Source organism: Portunus trituberculatus, chromosome 18 (assembly GCF_017591435.1).
Source record: "Portunus trituberculatus isolate SZX2019 chromosome 18, ASM1759143v1, whole genome shotgun sequence".
Classification (NCBI taxonomy): domain Eukaryota; kingdom Metazoa; phylum Arthropoda; class Malacostraca; order Decapoda; family Portunidae; genus Portunus; species Portunus trituberculatus.
The window spans coordinates 10,229,314-10,249,549 of NC_059272.1; positions in this window are offsets into that span (position 1 = coordinate 10,229,314).

A 20,236-nucleotide genomic window follows, 5' to 3' on the forward strand; every position below is an offset into this window, starting at 1 on the left:
TGACCACAGCTATAAGTGATGTAAAAAGAAATCTGATTAATAAAAAGATTGAAAAAAAAAAAATCTCAACCGCTACAAAAAAAAAAATCTCAACCGCTACAGTCCGGAAAAAAAAAATCTCAACCGCTACAGTCCGAAAAAAAAAAGTAACCAATAATAACAAAAAGCACAAATCAAACCGGAACACTTCAAAACATTAGAACAAAGAACTAGTGTTAATAAAGGGGGCGCCGTGGTGCAGTGGAACCATGCGTGCTTTGGGGTCTGAGGGGTCTCCAAGCGCACGGGTTCGAATCCTGTCCACGGTCCGAGTGTAGGTTGGGCTTCCTCACTCGCGGCAACGGATTCCTAGCGGGTGGGCTTTGAGATAGGAGGCACCCCAAAAAGTATCGCCTTTAGCCTAAAAATTCCCGTGAAAAGACCACATGGTATAAATAAAAAGGAGTAAAACGTACAGAGAACTTAAATCATAAACAATGTTACAAATGAAACCTAATAAAAGTAAATGCAATGTATAAACAAATAACACTTTAAAGGAATATTTAGAACACTGCGTAAAAGAGCTTCGTATGAACCATCACGTTTGCCACGATTTGCTCCTTTTTCTCTCTTGTGATGATAAAATGATGGGGATGTGGGTAAGATGTGGCTAAGGCGTGGTGCGGCAATAGTGAAGACAGTCATGTTGCGGAGGGATGTATGGGATGTAGTTTGGGTGAAGTATGGGAGTGTGGACGGGATGTGGCGAGGCAGACGGTTCAGTGGTGTGCAAGTGGTGTGGTGGTGATGTGGCGGGGTTTCTGATGAAGGTTGAAAGTCTGTCTGCAATGGGTCATTAGTTTTAATACAATGATTCATTGGGCAAAGAAGTGACGGTATGACTTAACACACACACACACACACACACGACTCAAGGTGACTCACAATGACTTATTTTTTACTTACTGTCCTCATTATTTTTCCTTACCAGTCCGCCTGAAGATGCCTAATATTTTACACGCGAAGGATCAAACATAACAAAAACTTTAATAACGGAGGCAGAGAAAGCAAAAATGAGAAATATCCAAAGAAAAGGAAGTAAAAGTAGGAGTTAATGAGGCGACGCTGCGATTGATCAGGTATGGGAGAAAGTTTTTATGTATTGCTTTATACTTGCACAGGAAAGAATGAAGGGGAAAAAAACTCTTGATACGTGACTGAAAGAAAAGTAACGGTGGAGCGTGACGTGATTTTTGGCCGAGTAACGCAACGCTTCCTCGCTTCGGTAATACCTGCGAGGAGGAGGAGGAGGAGGAGGAGGAGGAGGAGGAGGAGGAGGAGGAGGAGGAGTAGGAAGAAGAAGAAGAAGGAGGAGGAGGAGGTGGTAGATGAAGAAAGAAAACATATCGACAATAGAAAATAACGCAGTAACTATATATTTAACATTCTCTGAAACATAACGATACAAAGTGAACTCCACTCAAACACGAACTCCAAAACCCAAAAAACACGATAATTTCGAACAGGATACGAAAAATAAAGGCACTGTACCATCTCTCCCTCTCCCTCTTCCTCTCCCTCTCCCTCTCTTTCCAGCACGTAAAGACTACCACTCCTTCCTCTTGCCTTCATCACGGGCATAAAAATGATAGGTCCTTCCCTCTCTTCCCTAAGTATAAGGCCCTGTTACCCACCCTCCCTCCTTCCCTCCTTCCTCACATATGAGTCAAGGTGTCGTGCTTTATGAGACGGAACCAGGAGGGAGCGAGGCCATGAGTTCCGGGCCTAATGAGATGATACGTATGGAAATTTAGGGAAGTGAGTTTTACTGTCATAGTGAGGAGTGTGTGAGGCCTGCATTGTGGGGCTAAGGGGGCGAGGCGTGAGGGAGTAAAGAATGGATGGAAGGAAGGAGAGGCGGAAGGAAGGAAGGAAGGAGAGTGAGAAGGAATGGAAGGGAAGCACAGAAAGATAACGAGGAAGGGATTGTGTGTGTGTGTGTGTGTGTGTGTGTGTGTGTGTGTGTGTGTGTGTGTGTGTGTGTATTTTCTTAACAAAGATCAGGAAGGAGGAGAGGAGAGAGTGACAAGAAGGTCGCGTGGGAAAGCAAGGAATTGTTGCGTCGTGTGAGATGTGGAGCTGAAAATGATTATGTGAAGAAAGATTAGGCTGGGTGTACATAGACAAACACACACACACACACACACACACACACACACACACACACACACACACTACTATTACTACTACTACTACTATTATTACTATCACTACTATTATTATTATCATTACTACTACTACTACTACTACTGCTACTACAACTACTACTACTACTACTACTGCTGCTATTACTACAATTATTACTACTATTATTACTAAAACATCAATTATTACTAATGCTACTGCTACAACTACTACTAGCGGCAAAAATAATAATAATAACAATAAAAACAACACATGGCACAAAAAACTACATCACCAATAAAAAAACAATAGCAACACAAAAAAAATCAATAATAATGTACTCTAAACACACACACAAAAAAAAAATCAATCCCTTGTATTCCCTAGTGTGTGTGTGTGTGTGTGTGTGTGTGTGTGTGTGTGTGTGTGTGTGTGTGTGTGTTCTCCCCGTGTCCTTCCCTCTCTTCCTCTCTCCCTGTCTCTCTCTCTCTCTCTCTCTCTGCACGAACAGTTGAGTGTGAACGATGGATTTCACACTTGACTCCAGATTCATCATGACAAGGTGACTCAGCGTGCAAGATGAGTTTTAGCATGAAGGGAAATGTATGCGCATGAGTGGTGATGTGTGTGTGTGTGTGTGTGTGTGTGTGTGTGTGTGTGTGTGTGTGTGTGTGTGTGTGTGTGTGTGTGTGTGTGTAAACGGATGACTGATGGCACACAAAAAAAGGGAAGGAAAGAAAGAGGTGGCAAAGAACACAGAGAACAGATTCATAGAGAAAATGTTACGAAATATGAGACTTAAAAATGAAAAAGGTGATTTTAAGAAGAGGAAAAGAGGATGAGGAAGAAGAACAAGAGGTAAATTATAATGGAGAGAAAGGATGAATAGAGTAATGTTAAAAGAAGAAGATAAAGAAGAAGAAGAAGAAGAAGAAGAAGAAGAAGAAGGGAAGAAGAAGAAAAGAAGAAGATATGAACAACGCAGCGTGAAGTCTTCCTTCCTCATTTCCTCATTAGAACCATCGCAGAAGGGGAGAGAGAGAGAGAGAGAGAGAGAGAGAGAGAGAGAGAGAGAATTCCCCATCCCCTCTTACATTCCCCTCTCTCTCTCTCTCTCTCTCTCTCTCTCTCTCTCTCTCTCTCTCTCTCTCTCTCTCTCTCTCTCTCTCCCCTAAACAACAGAAGCAGCAGAAGCAGCAGCACCACCACCACCACTACCACCACCACGAGGAATGGCCGCTCCCTAAGACCTTAATAAAAATGATAATGAAGAAGCTAAGCAGAATATTCTTTATAGGACTCCCGCCGCCCCGACCGACACCCTTTTGCATATTTAATTGGTTTTTGATGTCTGAACTTTAATTAGAGGAAATTTCGGGTCGCGTTAATGAGCCTCCGAAGGTGGTGAGACGGGCATTAGTATTCGACATTAAGGCGGGAAAAGTTACATCAAGAGGGGCCACGTGGGGAGGAAGAGGAAGGGAGGCAGAGGAAGGAAGGAAGGAGGGGAGGCGACCGGGAGGGTTAGAGAGGGAGGGAAAAATTAGCCCAGAGTGATCAAAGATTTTGTAATTAAGGCTTCGATATTATGAACGTGTTGGGGAGCGTGGAGGAAGGAAGAAGGCGAGGAGGAGGAACGGCAGGGAAGAGGAGAAAGAAGAGAAGGAGGAGAGATGGAGGGAATGACGAAAATAAAAACAAAGCGAGAGTGAAGATTTAAGAGAACGAGGAGTGAAAGAAAACAATAGAATAAAAATACACAACTATAATAAGAAACTATGTGAAGGAAAAACTACATAGCCATCCCTGAATAACCACACGATAAACAACAAGAACGAAATCAGAAAAGAGGCAGAATAAAACGACAAACTCGCGAGATTAATAATAAAATACGGAGACAAAGAAACTGGCAGAGGCAGGTGGAGGATATGAGAAGAGAAGGAGGGAAAGGGAGGGAGGGAGGAGGAGGAGGTGAGGCACGGAGGGTGGGAGGAAAGGGAGGTGAGCGAGGGAGGTAATTTTTTGCAGTCCGTGGATACTTTTCTTTAATTAGAGGCGAGAGACCAAAAATTGCTGGAATATTGATTCACCGGCAAGCCATTCTTGGGGCGGCCAGGAATCTGTTTATATCTCACACTCGTCCTCCTCCTTTTCCTCCTCCTCCTCCTCCTCCTCCTCCTCCTCCTCCTCCTCCTCCTCCTCCTCCTCTTTGCTCTCTTATTCTCTTCTCATTTTCCTGCCTTTCTTCTTCTACTGGTGCCTTCTCTTCTCCACCTCTTCTTCTTCCTCCTCCTCATCCTCCTTTCGCCTTTTAATACCAACTTTCTCATTTCAATCCCTCACTTGAAAACTCTCTCTCTCTCTCTCTCTCTCTCTCTCTCTCTCTCTCTCTCTCTCTCTCTCTCTCTCTCTCTCTTTCTCTCTCTCTCTCTCCCTTTTACTTTACGATTGCATTATGAAGACACAATGATAGATAAACAGATAGATAGAGAGATAGAGAGATAGGAAGACAGATGAACAGATAGACAGCTTTCGCAACACACACACACACACACACACACACACACACACACACACACACACACACACACACACATTTCAGTGAGAGCAACATCAAAGTAGAAAGGTGCTCCCTGATTGGTGCCTCGGCGGCCAATAGCGGCGGGCAAGATATGACTCGTGATCATAACTCATCTCACAGGTAATGTCGCCAGCCAATAGAAGAGCAGAAGACAATGTTCGCCCTGCACGGTGCCTCGCCATTGGTCGGCGGGATGATGCAGGCTGTGGAAAGCCTAGACGCGGCACAAGGGGTTTATTTATACATAGCAGCAAACACCACGATGATCCAAGTCACTGAAATGGCTGAAGGCAACTCGAAATATGGCGGACACCTGCCTGAAGCAAGTGTGTGTGTGTGTGTGTGTGTGTGTGTGTCCATAGATTTGCGTGTAAGGGAGGAAGCAGGTCAGTGATGATTAATGATAATGTTGATGATTGTGATGATGGCGAATATGATGGTGGTGACAATGATGTTTATATGTACGTTCCTAATGGTGATGATGATTATTATCCTTTTTTCGTAAATTAAAGTGTTAGTGTCACTTTTCGATCATTGTTTCTGTGTTCATGATGATATGAAAAAAGAACATTCGAAGATGAACTTATGTTGATGTGAATATGATGAATATATTCGTGATCAGATTCTATTTTCATTACTGTGATTATTGTTATTGCTATTATTATTATTATTATTATTATTATTATTATTATTATTATTATTATTAGTAGTAGTAGTAGTAGTAGTAGTAGTAGTAGTAGTAGTAGTAGTAGTTCTTTATTAGCAGATCACCTACACTTCCTTCCAAACAGAGACAGAGACGCCAGCGAGCGGAGGAAAGGTGAGACAGGGAGGATCAGAGGGGAGGGAGGAGATGGAAGGGGTGAGAGCAGGCAATACTTAACTAATCTCGTCATGGAGAGAAAGAGGGTGGAACGAAGGAGGGATTAGAGGAAATAAGAGAGTACCAATGGATCTTAAGCCAACTGAGAAAGACGACATTGAAAAAAAAAAAAAAACTTATTATTTTGGATGCTTCAAGGCAATAAATTACTAGGTTTTTGAGGGAGTAGTATTGAGAGACGAAGGACGATATTGCGAGGACCAATAAGTTGGTGATTAAAGACTGAGTTATAAAAAAGGACTATATTCTGGAACATTTTCTCTGTCCAACCTTGACTACTTTAAAATTTACTGATAGGAAACAGGTCCTTTTCAAGCATATTTCTACGGTTTCAAGGACAGATTAAAAAGTTTTCTACGTTATAAACAAGGAAAACAAATAGTGTGGCCTATGAAAATAGTCCTGGTGAGAGAACGAAACGTTTCAGAACACTGCACTAAAAGTAACAAGAAAAACGAATTATTATAACAACTAAGAAAAATAAATGAAAAAGACTTAATAAAAAATCTTTAAATTATCAGAGGGAACGAAATAAATAAATAAATAGAGCGAACGGACACTGAAAAGAGCCAAGGAGGTGGCGTGACGTGCGGGTCTGGTTGAAGAGCTATGGAAGGGTATAAGAGGCTTGTGACTAAAGTGCTGAGTGGAGGTGAGGTGCTAATAAGTTAAGGTGGAGGGCGGTGAGAATGTTAAGGCTTGTGTTCCCTGCAAGCTCAAGGGCTGAAGGGGACGCGAAGGGGCGATGAAGGAGAAAGGAAGGGGAGTCGAAGAACAGAAAGGAGACGAATAAGGAAGATTTGAAGGGAGAAGGAAGATGACGGGAAAGGAAGGAAGGAAGAGATGAGAGAGCGGTTGTCAGGAAGAGGGGAGGAGAAAGAGAACACTAAGGATGAGTAATAAGAAAGGAAAATAGGAATGAGGAGAAATAGCTTAAAAAAAAACTTTGTACTTAAAAGGAGTGTAGAAGCTGAATAAGAGAAGAAAGAAAAAAAATGTGTGACTAAGTTGCATAAACTCTTCTTGTGTGTGTGTGTGTGTGTGTGTGTGTGTGTGTGTGTGTGTGTGTGTGTGTGTGTGTGTGTGTGTGTGTGTGTGTGTGTGTGTGTGTGTGTGTGTGTGTGTGTTCTTTTAAGGACATACACGAAGACAAATGTGAGGTGTCATCTTGTAAAATGAAGAAAAAAAGTAAAAAATAAAAGTGTAATGTTAGACCTTGCGAGCAATTCATTCTAAGATGAAGTAAATGACCTTCAGTGTGTGTGTGTGTGTGTGTGTGTGTGTGTGTGTGTGTGTGTGTGTGTGTGTGTGTGTGTGTGTATTGTTTTGCTGAGCACCTAGTGAAGGGGGGAAGAGAAGTGAGGTGTGGACGGGAGACAGAGAGGTGACACTCGAGTAGTGAGGGCAAGGAGGAGGAGGAGGAGGAGGAGGAGGAGGAGGAGGAGGAGGAGGAGGAGGAGGAGGAGGAGGAGGAGGAGGAGGAGGAGGAGGAGGAGGAGGAGGAGGAGGAGGAGGAGGAGGAGGGTAAGGTGAGTGGGTGTTAGTATACCTATGAGTACGTGAGGGTCTCTCTCTCTCTCTCTCTCTCTCTCTCTCTCTCTCTCTCTCTCTCTCTCTCTCTCTTACTATCTCGCCCACAATATACAACCAGCGCCCACTCCTCGCTATAACTTTTAATTGCAGTAATTTATTATCTTCCCTAATGTTCCATCCTCCAACACGGGAACACGGCCATTAAGGCTTATCACAAACACACGGCCAAAAATCTTCATCCTTTTGTCAGGGTGCGGTAAGAGCCGTGTTGGTCTGCCATTCTGGATAGACTGTCATTTTTATTAACCAAATCATCCAAATATACTGGAGACCGATGTAAATGACAACAGTACTTAACCCTGGCGGCGGGGCGAGGGATTCCGCCCTTGCCTCTCCACCCCGACGGTCGGAAATGGCTTGCCGTGGACTCGGAGGCGACCCCGTGTGACAGGTAAATATTAGCACGTAGCCTGAGTGTCTTTGTTCGACGAATTTACGATATAGCGTTGATAAAAAGAGCGCGGCCGCGTAACGCGACTGAGGCTTGGAATGCGCAGACCACCACCACCACCGCCACCACCGCCGCCGTCACCGTCACCGCCACCACCAGTGACACTTTTCCTTGACCACCGCCGCCGCCCACCGATCATGCGTCACTGCTGCCCGACAACCTCATGTCGCCACGCCCACGACGAACACGCTCTTATAATGACGCTATGAACACTTCGCGGAGTTCCTTGCCTACCCCCCTCGTCTCTCTCTCTCTCTCTCTCTCTCTCTCTCTCTCTCTCTCTCTCTCTCTCTCTCTCTCGCAGCTCGATAAGGACAGAGAAAATGGGGGAGAAGGAAGGGGCTACGACCTTAATTTTATTATTTTCCGTCTCATTATTACCATTCTTGTTTTTCTACTTTCTTTCTCTCTCTCTCTCTCTCTCTCTCTCTCTCTCTCTCTCTCTCTCTCTCTCTCTCTCTCTCTCTCTCTCTCTCTCTCTCTCTCTCTCTCTCTCTCTCTCTCTCCACTCGTATTCACTCTTTATATACATTTATGTAGCTTTCAACCATTGTATTATACACACACACACACACACAGAGAGAGAGAGAGAGAGAGAGAGAGAGAGAGAGAGAGAGAGAGAGAGAGAGAAGGTCGTGGTCACATTATTGGGAAAAGTAAGGCTCCAGTTAGTTTTCCTCCCTTAGACTCGATATGGCGGCGAAATAAGAGGGCGGGAGTCGCGCGTCGTAATGGTTGTTTTCACTTTGCTATGGACTTGATACGGGATTGAAGTGACGCTTAATATTATCGGGGAAATTTTATGGAGGTCACTACTCTCTGTTTATACGTTCCCAGTTAAGAGAGGTCAACGGAAGGGGAGGAGAGAAGGGGGAATGGGGTGGACGAGGCATGGCTGGTGATGAGGGTGGGGGTGGTTGGAAAAAGGGAAGGTGGATGGATAGTGGAAGCTTGTTGGAGGAATGGGAGAGTATTGAGGTGTGGAGGTAGGGAGAGCAGTTAGGAGAAGTGGAAGGAGCTAAAGCCAGGAGGAGGAAGAGGAGGAGGAGTAAAGGAAGGAGTGGTACATGAAAAGGAATGAAGTAGAAAAGGGAAAAGGGGAAGAGGACGGGAGAAAGGAGGGAATGAAAAGGAGGAGGAGGAGGAGGAGGAGGAGGAGGAGGAGGAGGAGGAGGAGGAGGAGGAGGAGGAGGAGGAGGAGGGAAGGAGGGAGGAGGAGGGAAGGAGAGAGTAGGAGGTAAGAGGGCAGGTAACTCATTGGCTCTCTCATTAACAAGTAGAAAAGGTGACGCCAGGAAAAAATGGCTCGTGTCCTGTTGTTGAACTGCCTTGTCATGGCGGCTGACTGTTATGTTGCCTTACTGTGTGTGTGTGTGTGTGTGTGTGTGTGTGTGTGTGTGTGTGTGTGTGTGTGTGTGTGTGTGTGTGTGTGTGTGTGTGTGTGTGTGTGTGTGTGTTCTAGAGCCAAACACTAATTCTTGGCGCCACGTTCACCCACCTAACAATGTGTATATGTATGTATGCTAACGTTAGTGAGAGCGTGTACATGTGTATGGCTGTGTATCTGAGTACGTTCTTAACTGTGTGTGCGTACGTGAGAATGTGTACATAATTGTGCAAACACCTGCTACAAAAAGTCCCTTCGCCTCTAAGTGTGCGTGTAACGAGCATTGTATTATGTGTGTATGGGGAGTGTGAGGCGGCGTGTGATGTGTGGCGGGCAGCCGTGAGGAGGAGCAGGGAGGAGTGTACGCTGCTGCTTCAATGCTTCATAGACCAAGTGCAGTGTTGAGTGCTGGTGTGTGCTGTTCTTACTATTACATATTTACTCATTGATTGTCTTATAGTCTTAAGCTCCTCAACCCATTATCTGTTTAACATTACACATGTATCCATCCACTGCCTGATTAAAAAAGAGTTGCTTGAACTTTCGTAAAAAAAAAATATGGGTTATCAATACGTTCAAGCTTTTCATTGTCGTATATTTGTGCAGTAAGATCGTCTAAGGTTACTCAAATAACGCGACAGGTGTGGTGCTGTCATCAGGTAGAAGCCAAAGATTTAGTGCAGCATGTTAGGTGATCGATATATTCTATTCTAATGCTCAAATCAGTGCGTTTATCAATTGTACTGTTTACTCTCTTGGTTGAATGTACACAGAATCACAATATGATGTTTTCTATGCTCTATCACATTTCTTCCTCGTCGTCAACTTATTAGCCTGTGTATATACTCTTCTCGAAATAGTAATATATTAACGACTAAATATAAACTTATATATATATATATATATATATATATATATATATATATATATATATATATATATATATATATATATATATATATATATATATATATATATATATATATATATATATATATATATATATATATATATATATACTACAATAACGTGACATGTATGTATAATTTTATATTTTTCTATGTATAATTCTTCTGCACAAAGCATCTTCAGTAATACATTTATGCCCCGAAGAGGAGTAAATTATGTGTTCCATGTATACTTCTTTCAATCTTCATATACATACAATACAAAACATCACTTCCATAGCATACGTTTTACGACCACACGTGACGATGTAGAGGATAATTATACGTGTTCTTGAGAGTAATTATTAAAAGGCATCAAAGCATTACGGAAATAATGTCTCCCTCCATCCCTGTCTCCCTATCTCCTCCCCTCTCTCCCTCTGTCGCCTCTCCCTCCCACCTGCCTCCATCCCTCCATCCCAGCTCAGCCTAATAGAAATAATGAGGGTATTAAGGATACTATTACTGTTAATTAGATTGCGGCTGGACCCTCACCGCCAGCAGGAGACGGGAGGAGGAGGAGGAACAGGAGGAGGAGGAGGAGGAGGAGGAGGAGGAGGAGGTGGAGGAGATGGAGGAGGAGGAGGAGGAGGGCTGAGACATTAGATAATTATATACAGATTATTATTATGGGGAAGGTGTGTGTATGTGTGTGTGTGTGTGTGTGTGTGTGTGTGTGTGTGTGTGTGTGTGTGCGTGCGCCATTATTTTGAAGATAACACTATATAAAGTTATCATAAGAACAACACATCGAACATAAAAAAAAAACTACACACACACACACACACACACACACACACACACACACACACACACACCACCACCACCACCTCCTCCTCCTCCTCCTCCTCCTCCTCCTCCTCCTGCTCACGACCTTACACTATCCATGGAGGTACTCAGCTAATATTTTCGTCCTCGCCTCACGCTCTGTTGACACTCTCGGGAGGTAGCGCCCAGCAAGCAGTGTGTGGGGCGGCCCGAGCGTGACGGGGCTGGCTGGCTGGCTCTCGGGGTGGTAGTGGTGGTGGTGGTGGTGAGTGTGTCTAACAACGAGTGAGCGTCTGGATGGTTGGTTACACGTCTCGGTTTTGCAGCGCTGGTGTTGAGAGTTGTGTTGAGAGAGAGAGAGAGAGAGAGAGAGAGAGAGAGAGAGAGAGAGAAACAAATACAAATAAAGGTAACTAACTCTCACATTCTCTCTCTCTCTCTCTCTCTCTCTCTCTCTCTCTCTCTCTCTCTCTCTCTCTCTCTCTCTCTCTCTCTCTCTCTCTCTCTCTCTCCTCCTGTGTTTTGATAAGCCTTCTTCTTCTTCCATTTTTAGTTGTTCGTCTTGCCTTGTTTTGTTTGGTTTGGTGTTGTGAGACTTGGCTGTTATTAGTCATATTTCACGCTTATTGTTCTTGTTATTGCCACTTTTAATTTTCTTAGCTTATTCATTTTTTTTTATTTACCTTCATTCAAGTCTCTACACTCTTTTTTTTTTCAGTCGGTGCTAATATTCATCTTTGTATTCATCTTATATCAATGCACTCTCCTCTCTAATCTAACTGTACTACATACTGCAAATTAAAGAATACAATCAAATGTCCCTTAAACTCACAATGTCCACGTAACCTTCCGTCGCCATATCCCCAACATAAAAGCTCGCACGTCTCCCCTACACACATACCTCTTCCCTCCTCGTTTTTCCCTCCCTTCCAACTTTTTCCTCTTAAAATCCCAACCAGCACTTTATATCATTCCTCACTTCATACCTCTCCCTTCCTATTTCTCCTGTTCGCATCCTTCAAGCCTTCCCTGCCTTCCCTCTCGTCTCCATGCACCCTCCTCCCTCTTCTCTCCTTTTCTAGCTACGTAGGGGCTGAATGGGGAGGTACCGGGAGAGAGGGAAGTGGAGAGGGGAGCAGGGAGGTAGAAGGAGGGAAGGAGGGAGCTGATGCTATCCCAGGGACGTGGAGTGATAATAACCATGGACCAGGTGAGTGATCTGAGGGCGGGAGGCGATAACGCTGTTCCCTAACGAACCAATGAGAGAATTTATCTGTCGTAGGTCAGGTGTGTGTCTCCTCTCCCAGCCAGCCAACCCTCCCATCTATGCTCCTCCTGTACTACAACCACCACCTCTTCCACCACCTTCTCTTCCCTTCAAACCTCCGCGAGAAGTCTAGGCTTGGTTTAATAGGTTTACAGGTGGCATGGGGTTCTATATTCCCGACTCAGGTTTTATGTTTACAGGTGCTCGGGATGTAAACAAATGGACGAGACAAGGGAGGCGGGAGGGAGTGAAGGGTGGCAACGGGACACAGCCGGATAAATAGTGGGGGAGTGAGAGCCCGAGACAAGCCAGCCCGTGAGGGAGAAAGAGTAGATAAAATTGAGGGTTTGGTACTGACGCCCCCAGCACGAAGAAGAAAGAGAGGACAGTATGGACACGGGGAATTGCTTGACTAGAGAGAGAGAGAGAGAGAGAGAGAGAGAGAGAGAGAGAGAGAGAGAATGACAACACAGTAGAACAAAAAAAAGTACAAGAATTCAGAGGCCATATTTCTGCTACGCTCCGGACGACATGTACCATACAGGCACTCCATCCATCCATCCATCCGTGCCTTAATTAACCTAAAGTAACAATAACGAAAAGAAAAATCACGGACAATCTTTTCTCACTCATCCCTTCATACGAATCTCTCTCTCTCTCTCTCTCTCTCTCTCTCTCTCTCTCTCTCTCTCTCTCGTCCCCCAGTCACAATATCTACCTTGCCTTCCCTTCACGATATGAACACAGAATATGGCATAATACAGGCTAAGCGGAGGCAGGAGTGACGGAGGCAGGCAGGCAGGCAAGGATGGAGGAAAAGGCAGAAACAAGAGAGGAAAGGAGGCGGGTATAGGGGAAGGAAGGAGGGAAGGAGGGAAGGAGGGAAGGAGGGAGGGAGGGAGGGCCGTGTCGAACCTCAGCACCTTGCGTTAGGTGTCTCGGACTGTCTTATCTCACGTCATATATTTCGGTATCCGTGCTCGTCAGTCACCCTGCCTCCTCCTCCTCCTCTTCCTCCTCTTCCAACTCCAACTCCTCCTCCTCCTCCTCCTCCTCCTCCTCCTCCTCCTCCTCCTCCTCCTCCTCCTCCTCCTCCTTCTCCTCAGCTTCATCCTCCTCCTCATCTCCTTATTTCTCCCTCTCCTCCTCTCCTTCTTCAGGCCAGCCACCCACCAAGGCAGAGGGCACAGCGGCGTTAACCAAGGCACGATTTGTGAACCCCTTCTGATTAGTGAAGGTCACCGTGTGTGTGTGTGTGTGTGTGTGTGTGTGTGTGTGTGTGTGTGTGTGTGTGTGTGTGTGTGTGTGTGTATGTTGTTCATCCGCTGATGGCATTGATGGGCCGGTAATCACTTTCTCTCTCTCTCTCTCTCTCTCTCTCTCTCTCTCTCTCTCTCTCTCTCTCTCTCTCTCATTCATCATCATTCATTCATCATTATCATTATCATTATTATTATTATTATTATTATTATTATTATTATTATTATTATTATTATCATTATTACTATTATCATTATCATTATTATTATTATTATTATTATTATTATTACTATTATTATCATTATTATTACTATTATCATTATCAACATTATTACTTTTCTTATCATTAGCTTCAGTTTTCCTGCGATCACTCACCATCTTCATTACTATTCATATATTCCGGTGACGTAACCTGTGAATCCCGCTGAAGCTCGCAGTGGTTCCTTTCCTTATAGTTTTATTCACTGGTGCTGCATATCATTATCTTTATTATCATTCTTATCATTATTATTATTATTATTATCACTATTATTGCCACTGTTATTCTTCTTCTTATCATCATTGTTATCATTCTTCTTGTTGTTGCTGCTGTTGTTACTAATATTATCATCAATGTTTTTGGTAATTCGTTATCGTTCTAATGTTTACTGTCACCGAATTTGTCTTGTCCCCCCCCCCTCTCTCTCTCTCTCTCTCTCTCTCTCTCTCTCTCTGGTGGAGGTAGTGGTGATGGTGGTGGTGATGTGGAGGACAAACCAGTGAATGAATTAGCCAGTCATTCACCTACACCCCCTCCCCCTCCCCTCCCCTGCCTCACAAGGACCAGCCCTCTGCCCCTTCCGAATTTCTGGCTCCCGACACTGAAGGGGGAGAAAAGAATTAAGAAAAAAAAAAATCAAGTGAGTTGAGAATTCACATTTCCACCCAAGAAATTGTCATCCCCAAGACGCGGCGGGTCACCTTGTGTCTAAACTGCTGCCTTAACACTGCCTGGGAGAGGGAGAAGGAGAGGCAGAAGGAGAGGGAGAGGGAGAGGGAGAGAGAGAGAGAGAGGGTGAGGGAGAGAGTGAGGGAGAGGGAGAGAGAGACAAAAGAAAACGGAGAGGGAAAGAGAAATGTAGGTAGGAACAAATGGAAGAGAGAAAAGAAGATGGTTGAGAATAATGAAGAATCGGAAATGAATAGAATTAGATGATAAGGCAAAAGAAAGAGGGTTTAAGAGAGATAGCAGACGAGAGATGAATGATTGGAAAATGAGAGACACAAGAGAGGATAAGCCAAGAGAAAGAGTGTGCAGGACTAATGCTAGAGAAGAAGGGATGGAAGAGAAAAAAAAAAAAAAAAAAGACGACGCAGGATTAAAAGTGTGAGAGAAAAATAAGGACGATATAAAAAAACAAGGAAAGTTGATTAACATCGGAAAAATAAAACAAAAGTGGAGACGAAGTAAAAAAAAAAAAAAAAAGGCTGACAAGCAAAAAAAAAAAAAAAACAATATGTAAAAAGTAAATGAAAAGAGGAAAGGAAGAAAAACCGGACTTAGGAATCGAATGAAAGAAAAACAAAAGTAACGCAAGAATAATTAAAAGAAACAAAACAATAAAAAACTTACATAACAGTGCGAAAGAAATGAAAGGGAATGAGGATAAAAAAAAAAAAGATAAAAGAAAGACAAGGAAGAAAATGGGTAATGGTGATGCAGAGAGAAGGGGAAGAAATGGATGGAGGCTGGATGGTGGGGATTAGGTGTTGGGGGAAGGTGGAGGGAGAAGGAAAGAGAAGGATGGGGAGGAGGTGAGGGGGCGATGGAAGGTGCATGGAGAGTCGAGCTGGAGGGTGGGTGAGCGTGAGTGAGTAGCGAGTGGAGGGGTGAGAGCAAAGGTGGACGCAGCAAAAAGGAGGAGGAGGAGGAGGAGAGAGGAGGAGGAGGAGGAGGAGGAGGAGGAGGAGGAGGAGGAGGAGGAGGAGGAAGAAGAGAAATATGCACAGAAAGGGAAATGGTATCATATTGTCTTTGAGTTTTAGGAATATTTCAGCAGCAGGAGCAGCAGAAGTAGCAACAACAACAACAACAACAACAACAACAACAACAACAGCCTCGTCAAGAATACAACTGATACCATGACACGCCATAAACAAAAAACATGCTCGCCACAACAATAAAACAGAATAAATAAATAAATAAATAAGTAAAATAAAGATCTGAAGGACGTTTCTTGCCTTGCTATGACTAAAGCAATACATTCAAAGTATCAAAAGAGATCATTTGCTTGTTAATTTTTCTATGTATACCTCCTCATACACACACACACACACACACACACACACACACACACACACACACACACACACACACACACACACACACACACACACACCTCTTCCTCTTCTCTCCCTGTCCGTGTGTATCCGCCTGTCTTACACACACACACACACACACACACACACACACACACACACACACACACACACACACACACACACAAACACAAACACTCTTTTTTTTGCGTATCCAAGGTCTTTTGTCTGTGTTTGTGCTTGTATATTGTCTGCCTCGCAAGCTTCCCAAATTTTATAGCCAGTGTGTTCCAAGGGTCGCTCTCCGCCATGCCTGCCTGCCTGCCTGCCTGCCTGCCTGCCTGCCTGCCTGCCTGCCTGCCCGCTTCCTGCTGCCTCCTCGCCACCTCCTCGCCGCTTATAAGGGTGAGGAGTGCACAAGAAGTCGTGTTCATGAGGCTCACGTGTTGTTTTCTCGACTCCTACACGTTCCTCAGAGTCTCAACACGTGGTAAGGTGGTCAGGAGGTGAGGGAGCGATGTCCTCTGGGTGGTGATGAGCACAGGTGGTAATGAGTGGTAAGGGTGAGAGATCATTGTCTTCCAGCGTGGTGGCGGTGATGGTGGTGGTGGTGGTGGTGGTGACAAGGGGGGAAAGTCATATTTATGGTGACACTATCATTACTCCGCCTTCCACTCCGCCCCTTTCTCACCATCCTCACCACCCATTGAGGTATTAGCTATCTGTTGTACATCTCTCTCTCTCTCTCTCTCTCTCTCTCTTTCTATGCGCTTATTCCCTTTGTCTCTTTCATGTGACAAGTTCTTTTTTTCTCCTTCAACGAACTCCTCCCACACTCTCTCTCTCTCTCTCTCTCTCTCTCTCTCTCTCTCTCTCTCTCTCTCTCTCTCTCTCTCTCTCTCTCTCTCTCTCTCTCTCTCCTTTATCAATTCTCTCTTTGTCTCTTATTTTTGTATGTACATAAAACTGCATGCGCCTGTGTGCAAATTTATATATGTGTGTGCGTTAACTTTTGCGTGTGCGTCTGTGCCTTCCCTTTCCTCTTCCTCTTCCTCTTCCCTTCCTCCTCCTCCTCCACCTCCACCTTCCTCCTATTTCACTTTTCACTTTTTTCTCATTGTCTCCGCTGACTTTTCCTCCTCCTCCTCCTCCTCCTCCTCCCCCTCTTCCTCTTCTTCCTCCACTTCCATATTCCTCCTATTTCACTTTTCGCTTTTCCTCACTGTCTATGCCTGACTTTTTCCTTTTCCTTCTCCTTCTCCTCCTCCTTCTCCACCTCCTCTTCTTGCTTCCCCTCCCCACTGTCATCCCCTTCCCTGTCCTCCAAATCCTCTTTCAATCTATTTCACTTTTCGGGTTTCCTTCTCCTCCTTCTGATTCTCCATCCTTATTTCCTTCCTTCCTTTCTTTCTTCACTCTGTTCCTTCTCTTTCTCTCTCTCTGTGTCTTTTTCTCCCACTCCCTCCTTTCTCCCCCCAACACCATAATATTCCACTATTGATGCCTATCGTCCATTTTATTGCCTTCTACTTTATGTCTCTCTTTATCACCACCCTCCATCTTCTCCTGCCTTTCATCTCCCCTTTATCGTCCTCGTCTCAGTCGTTACCCACACTACATTTTCTTTTCTCCGCTCTTTTTTTTTTTTTTCTCTCTCTCATTCTCTCTCTCTCGCTCCTCTAAATCTTGCCTATTTTTTTTTTCTTTTTGTTTTCATTTCTTGTACCTTCGAGCGTCAAATCTAACGAGGAAAATCAATGGTATTATAGTTCGCCTCTTGTTGATGCTCCGTTGTGTGTGTGTGTGTGTGTGTGTGTGTGTGTGTGTGTGTGTGTGTGTGTGTGTGTGTGTGTGTGTGTGTGTGTGTGTGTGTGTGTGTGTGTGTGTGTGTGTGGGGACGGGGGAGGGCAAGTTGTCTCTAGTGTAGTTATAGATGAGAACAATAGCAGCTCTCTCTCTCTCTCTCTCTCTCTCTCTCTCTCTTAGGTCAAGGTGCGAGGAATGATTTATATTTATCTAATTTTTATTCGTCATTGGAGTGAAAGGTGGACGTGCTTCATAGGGTTTTATTGTGGTTTTCATTCTAGATTTATTTTTTTCTAGTTTCAGTTCTAATTATTTTTCATTCTGGTCAAAATTCTCGTGTCTGTTTTATTTCCCTCGTGGGTTTGTATCTCGTGTCCACGTTTTCTTCGTTCCCACGCAAATCACGCCCCTCCCTCCCCTCTCCCTCCTATCACAGCCCATCACCTTATAGTCTACCATACCTCCCTATAAACCCATTACCCAATACTTTTCTCATCTGGACCCATCACCCTGTATCATTACCTCTTCACCACATTACCTATTCTTCCCATCACAGTTAATTCATTCCTTTCCCAACACGTCCCATCATCCAGTATTCCCATATTTCTATTACCTTCCTATCATTCAGCTTTTAACATGCCTTGACCCCATCATTCAGTCTACCATAGTCCCATACCTCCATCACCTGCCCATCACACAGCTTCTAACATACACTGACCCCATCAACAAGTCTTTTCACGCCCCCATCACCTCACACTACACACAATCCCCTTTCACCTCGTCCCTCAATGGCCCAGCCCCATCAACATGTCCCGCCCTTCCCCAGTCTTCAACCACCCATTACTCCACAGTCCCTCCAACCCCTGACCTCTTGCAGCTCCACCCTCTGCTAGCCACACCCATACCCCATGCACACCTATGACCTAAATTTCTCCTTTCTTCACTCTTCCTGAACACAATATCCATCACCTTCTCTCTCCCTGCATCACCAACAAGCCTTCTACTGATTAACTGTTCCCTATTAACGTTCCCATTTCCACCAAAAATCCTCGTTTTCTCCACTGATTCCTTTAGTGTCCTCACAATCCAAAACTGCTTCCTCCTCATTTTCTTTCTCATCCCTCCGTCTCCTCGTCTCCCACACCCTCACAACGACTTCCTCCGCGGGGCAGATGAGGAGAGGGCGCGGTCATCACAGAAGCAGCCCCCTCGAGGCGTTGCGGCCACAGTTCTGTCATTAAGTTGATATCCCTGACGCCGCTAGTACCACCGGGAGGAGTAGGAGGAACAGAAGGAAGAGGAGTCCCCGAGTACCCGTGTAATGCGGAGGGTTTATGATCGTCATTATGAAGTTCCTTTCTCCTGGCAGTGGGTGCGAGGATGCGAGGGCGTCCCTATGGTGTGGTTGTGGGCGTGTCTGTCTGTGGGTGCGCGTGTGTTCGATCACTCTTTTCTTTACTCTATCTAAACTATTCTATCTAATTTCTTCTATTTTTTTATTAAGTTTGTCTTTCTAATTTTCTATTCTTCATCACTTTTTACTTATTTCATAACAAAAGGAACACAATATTTCATTGCAAAATACGCGTGATTTTTTTCTGCTCATTTGCGTATTCGCTCATTTATGTCTTCCTTATATTAATTAATTCCCGTAACTTTCGTCCCCCACTCTCTCCTTTCCCTTGTATTATAAGTAAGCGAACGCAACAGGTGGCTGTGAACATAATGTCAGTCTGCACTCATAGGTTTGTGCAATTAAAGTAACTCTCCATCTTTATTTTTCTTTATATTATTTTACAAATGAATTCGCAAGATACGATTGAAAGGCACAATGACTGACGTGAAGTCTGTGGGGACGATGGGCGGTGATGGCTGCACTATGCAAAAGGAAACAAAAACATCAAAAATAAATAAACAAATAGAGACTAGAAGATTGAATTTAATTTATTATGAAGAGACTCTCAAACGGAGGCAAACTAAATGGAGGAGATACAAATAAACAACAATAGAAGCCTCCTGACGAGACACTGTAGGCAAGAGAGGATTTAAATAAGAGAGAGAATGGTGTCATGTGGTCCCGCCCGTTGAAGATATCAGTCCAAAAATCTTTCAGGGATAAGCTAAATAAACAAATAGATGAAAGATTAAAGCGATAACATAAAAAAGTAGAAGGCAGAAAAGAGAGAGAGGAAAAAATATTATGTAAAGAGTGACGGAACACATGAAACCACACAACTTCATGACGAAATCTTTGAAACAGTTGTACGGTTTCTCTCTCTCTCTCTCTCTCTCTCTCTCTCTCTCTCTCTCTCTCTCTCTCTCTCCAGTTCCTTTTTCCCTTTCTTCCTATATCCCCATTCTGCATTTCCTTCCGTTACCTCCATTTCTTCTTTCCTTCCCTTATACCTTCATTTCTCCTCCTTCCCTTATACCAATTCCTTCCTTTATTCCTCTGTAACTCAACCTCCATACCTCATTATACATTCCCTTCTCCCAACCTTAGTTTCTTTTAACTCAACCTTCTTCCCTCCAAAACCTCAAACTCCCATCCCCCCCACTCCCTCCACCCCTTCCTCGACCTGCACGCGGCCTCCGGAGATGACAACGAACCACTATTGACTCGACGAAGGTTTACGATCGACGATAAGACGACGCGAAGCCCGGTGACGCCGCGCACCTGCCTTAATGACCTCATCCAATTTGCATATGATTGTTATAACCCGAGATGCAAGGCGGCAGTGGTGTGTGGTTGTGCAGGGGAGAAGGGAGGGGTGGTGGTGGTGGTGGTGGTGGTGGTGGTGGTGGTGGTGGTAAGGAGACAGAAGGAAGCTG